General features: G+C 49.5%; 1 pseudogene; it reads right to left on the reverse strand.

The window, feature by feature from the left end:
• Positions 1–673: 673 nt before the first annotated feature.
• LOC134442706 (uncharacterized) lies at positions 674–3,806 on the reverse strand (annotated as a pseudogene).
• Between the last annotated feature and the right edge of the window lie 1,527 nt (positions 3,807–5,333).

Consider the following 5,333-nt stretch of genomic DNA (forward strand, 5'->3'; position numbering starts at 1 on the left):
TTTTTTTTGCCTATTCACTTGTAGTAGTCTTACCATAATAATACAGTATATTTATGCTAATTATGGAAATTGCTCAAAATGAAACTTTGGGAAACCAAGCTAAATTCTATCCATTAGGCCCATAGATGATATTTCTGCAAAAGGGTATTCAACATTTCTGGGTTCAAGAAATCACATGATCAGAGAATATGGTAATTTACATAGACAAAACCATGACTCAAACATATAAGCTTATGCACACTCAAAATTTCTCTGAAACTTTTTCTGTACATTGTAGCTGTGAAAAGGTGTCTTCCATATGTATTAGAGCAAAGAAATGATTCAACTGATGCTTCATGCCTTTGTACAGCCATATAATAAGGAAAATTCTAAAAACGCCATTGATTTCTACACTGATTACTCATATCCTCCCTTTTTGTTCATCAGGATGACTTCCATTTCATATGCTCATCATGTGTCTAGGACCACTGTGCCATGATATCAACAAATATGAAGCAATAACAGAGAAAATGCTACCAGGGTGCCCTCACAATATGGATTGGTTGGCTATCGCAGGGGTGCCCTATTTATTTATATAATATATTACATTTTCATACTATAAATGTTTATATTATGAATATTTTAGGTCTGCAGACCATGGCCTGCCCCTAGAAACAAAATACAGAGACTTGCAATACACCTAGTGGTGCAACCTGGACACATCTTCAGTGACTCTCCCGCGATCATTGGGTGTTTCGGGTCTTAAGTCATACACCCTCACCGGGCGACCCAGTCGGGGGTGATCAGTTCCCCGACTTGTGTCCAGGTAGCGCACTGCGCCACGCCTCACCCCTCCTCAACCAAAGCCACCGTGAAGCCTTCTCCGCTGCTTCCAAGATGTTCTTGGTGGCTCTTCTCCTGTGCAGTCCACGAATTCCAAGGAGCCCAAGGACACGGTGTAGGGATCTGCCCGCGAAGCCTCTGCAACCCACCTCTATTGGCTCACAGCGGGCAATCCAACCATTCCTACGGCACTCAGCCACCAGATCCGCATATTTCGCTCTCTTCCTCTCCTGAGCTTCCTCCATTCGGTCCTCCCAGGGAACTGTTAGCTCGAGGAGCACCACCTGCCTGCTGGACGTAGACGTCAACACCATATCAGGGCGGAGTGTCGTAATTGCGATGTTGTCTGGGAATCGCAAGTGTCTCCCCAGATCAACCAAGAGCTGCCAGTCCCTTGCTGTAGTGAGGAGGCCCCCTAGGGTCTTCTTGGAGGGTTGAGGTTTCTCACCTGCTCGGACGAAAGCAATTGCGCTCTTGGTTGGTTGTTGCCCCTTGCTGACACTGATGCCGGTGCAGATGGTGTCTGCTATTGCCCGCAGGACTTGGTCGTGGCACCAACGATATCTGCCATCTCCTGCCAAGGCCTTTGAGCAACAGCTGGAGGATGTGTTCTAAAGATCCCCTCCTCTGGCAGAGCTGACACACAGGCGAGTCTGTCAGGCCCCAGGTGAACAGGTTAGCAGGGCTTGGGAGTACATCGTAAACCGACTGGACAAGAAACTTGAAATGGTGTGGCTCCGCCTTCCACAGCTCAGTCCACGTGATCTTGCGGTTCGTGACGTGTTCCCACTTAGTCCAAGCCCCCTGCTTGCTCATGCCCACCACTCTGCTGAGTCGAGCCTTCTTCCACCTCTGCCCGAACCTCCTCCTGTATGAGCTTCCGCCTTTCCTTCCCTTTGGCTTTGCTGAAGCAAGGCTTCGGGATGCTGCCAGCCCTGCGCGCCCTGTGGCCACAGTGCCTACTAAGGTACTGTGCCGCAGCCTTGCCTCTGCTCTCTCCACTGCGTCATGGGCTCGCCACTTCCTTCCTGTGCGAACCTCCACCCCTGCTGAGGATACCTTCCCATCAGAGGAGTCTCTGTAAAGCAGGACCTCTCTGGCTCGGGCGACCTTGAACTCCTCGGTGACACTGCTGAACGGAAGCTGGAGCTTAGTCCCATGTCCAAACAGTGCTATACTGCTCAGACTCCGTGGCAGGCCCAGCCACCTGCGCAGGTGCTGGCTGATCTTTCGCTCAAAGCTCTCCACGGTTGTGACTGGGATTTCGTACATTAGCAGTGGCCAAAGGAGGCGAGGCAGGATGTTGTGCTGGTAGATCCAGGCCTTGAACTTCCCGGGAAGTCCACTCTTGTCTACCGCTGAGAGCCACTGGTTGAGGTCATCACTGGCTGCCTGGCGTGCCCTGGTGTCCTTCAGGTCGCCAGTGAAGAGCTTTCCAAGGCTCTTCACTGGTTTCTCGGATACAGATGGGATGGTGGTGTCTCCCAGCTTGAATCGGAAGCGGTCTGTCACCTTCCCATTCCTCAAGACGAGGGACCTGGACTTCCCAGGCTTGAAACTCATTCTTGCCCAAGAGATGAGTCGGTCCAGACCTTGCAGGAGCCATCTGCATCCAGGCACTGATGTTGTGGTTACCGTGAGATCATCCATGAAAGCTCTTATCGGTGGCTGCCGGGTACCAGATCTTGACAGTGGTCCTCGACACTCCACTTCTGCTGACTTCACGAGCATGTTCATGGCGAGGGCAAACAGAGACACAGAGATCGTGCAGCCAGTGATGATTCCTTTTTCCAGATGATGCCAATCTGATGTTGTTGCCCCAGAAGACACCCTCAGACTAAAATGGTCATAGTAGTTGAGGATGAGGTGGCGCACTTTCTCTGGGACATGGTACTTACAAAGGGATAATTCCACAAGCTTGTGTGGAATAGACCCTTAAGCATTGGCAAGGTCCAGCCACAGTACTGCCAGATCGCCCCTGCTCTCTCTCGCTTCACGAATCAGCTGGGTCACTACACCGGTGTGCTCGATGCACCCTGGGACTCCTGGGACTCCTCCTTTCTGCACTGAGGTGTCGATGTAGGAGTTCTTGAGCAGATATCTCATGAGGCGATTGGAAACGATCTTGAAGAAGGCCTTGCACTCTGCGCTGAGAAGGGAGATTGACCTGAACTCTTCGATGTCCTTGGCGTTCTCCACCTTGGGGATCCATACTCCTTCTGCATAGTTCCACTGATGGGGTACCTTCCCTTTCTTCCAGATCACTCTGAAGATCTTCCATAGGCGCTCCAGCAGGCGGGGACACTGCTTGAAGACCTTGTATGGAACCCCACTTGGGCCTGGTGCTGATGCTGCTCTGGAAGCTTTGATGACTTCTTTGACTTCCTTCAGAGTGGGTGCGCTGATGTCAAACAGGGTGCTAGGTTCAGGGGGGCATACTAGGACATTACAGTGGCCGAGGTCTTGGTCTCTCATGCTGTCGCTGTAGGTGTTGCTTATGTGGCGGTTGATGTCTTCCTTTGGACACGAGAGCTGACCACTGCGTTTCTCTCCCAGCAGTTTCCTTGCAAAACCAAATGGGTTTGCAATGAAGGCACTGCGCTTGCGAGCCTTCTCTTTGCCCCTCTTCCTGTGCCACTCTGCCCGGCGAAGGGTGAGTAGCTTCTCCCTTAGCATACCCCTCAGCTCTGCCAAAGCTGCCTTCTCATCGTCGTTAGCCTTCTTGAACTGGCTCCTTAGTATCCTCAGCTACTTTCTGAGTTGAGAGATCTTCTTCTCACGCCGGTTTGGAATTGGTGCTGTTGAAGTCTTGGTGGCATGTTGGTCCTTGATGCCAAACCTGTCTGATGCGATGCATATTATGAGTGTGCTCATTGTCCTGAGCCGCTGCTCTACATCACCCTTTGCTGCTGCTTCAAGGGCTGAATCGACATCGACATCAAACTGCTGCCACTCCGACTCCTTGTTGGCAGCGGGCCACAAAATTCGACGATGTTCCGATGGCCTGCTATGGGGTGTCACCGGTGGTGCATGGAGGCTCTGGGCACTGTGGGGTGTCTCCGGGCCTGGATCCTCCTCCGTCTCACCAGATGCTGTACTGGGTACTGGCACTGTGCGTTGCACCACAGGATTCCTTAAGCAGCGCATCTTGGTCTGATGTATCTTAAGACCTGTCAGATTTTGCAGACCTTGCCACATTTGCAAACTGCGCTCATAGTCGATTGTCCATTTGCAGGGGTCATTACCAGAAAATCCATCCGATTAGGGTGCTCATTCTCCCCCCCTCTCGGGCACCCTTGGGGGTATATCTCTTTAGGGTTCATCGTAGCGTCGTTGTTCGGGTGCTCCCTTGCGGGAGCTGCAGCTCGGGATGCTACCCCTCCCTGCCCCAGTTGCCGTCTCTCCGAGCTGTCCTCTGTCTCTCCAGCTGTCACCACACTTTCGAGGTTGTCATCCAGTCTTTCCTGGAAGTCAATGGCAATGCCATGTTTGAATAGACTTGCAATACACCTTGTGGTGCAACCTGGACACATCTTCAGTGACTCAAAAAGCAGAGTTTGAAAATTACAACAACAATGGACATTATAATGTTGAGTATCTCATGGATCCTCTCGGGGTCATAAATTACCCCAGAGGTGTTTTGATTATAAATCCCATACAGATGGTCCAAATCTCACAAAAATCATTCACACCATGCATAACATATGTATTGACAAACTCCTAGAAGGACAATGTTTCTGATGAAAATGGAAGAAATGGTGTATGAAAATATGTGCCCGGGGTCATAAATGACCCCAGTCGGTCGCTTTAGGGTTAAACCTCCCCAGCAGCAAACTCTTGTCGATTCTCCTCAGCCACTCTATAAAGGCCATTTCCTACCAAACTTTTCTGGCCTTGTGAGGCAGAGTTTGAAGTTGCTTTGACGTGCATTCCATAATAAGCACGCACGGAGAGTGAAATAAAATGAGATGGTCTTGATATTTATTTTCAACAGTCCGGTTGACTTTCAATTAATTCAAGTAAATAAACAAACAAAGGCTACAAACTTAGAGTACACGCTATGCGTTCTATGCGGTCAAAAACTGTTTCCTCTCCACGCTCTGTCTGCCAGGCACCTGTGAGTGTCCTAATTAACTAATCTGTGAGTCGCGCCACCAATGCGCGTCGGAGGGAGGGGTTCACAGTACCAAACTCACATCACAGGTGCGTTGGAAAGACAGAGGGTGATTAGGTCCAGGTAAGTATACATAAAAGCAGAGGTAAGTATGTGACACAAGTAGATAAACAAAAAAATGTAAGAATATAACACAAACTGGTAACAGGTAAGTATTTAACAAACTGAAAAGTCTCTCATTTATAGTTTACAATAAAACCTAAAGCAAATGGATAGAAATCAGGAATATGGCTCCAACACACTGGCCCCTAATTGTCACTGTTTCTACAGGGCAATTACCAATAAAGTTACCAAAAGGAGCCATGAATGCTATAGAAATAGAATGCAATACATCTCC

The sequence above is a fragment of the Engraulis encrasicolus genome, unplaced genomic scaffold (genome assembly GCF_034702125.1).
Source record: "Engraulis encrasicolus isolate BLACKSEA-1 unplaced genomic scaffold, IST_EnEncr_1.0 scaffold_220_np1212, whole genome shotgun sequence".
Lineage (NCBI taxonomy): Eukaryota > Metazoa > Chordata > Actinopteri > Clupeiformes > Engraulidae > Engraulis > Engraulis encrasicolus.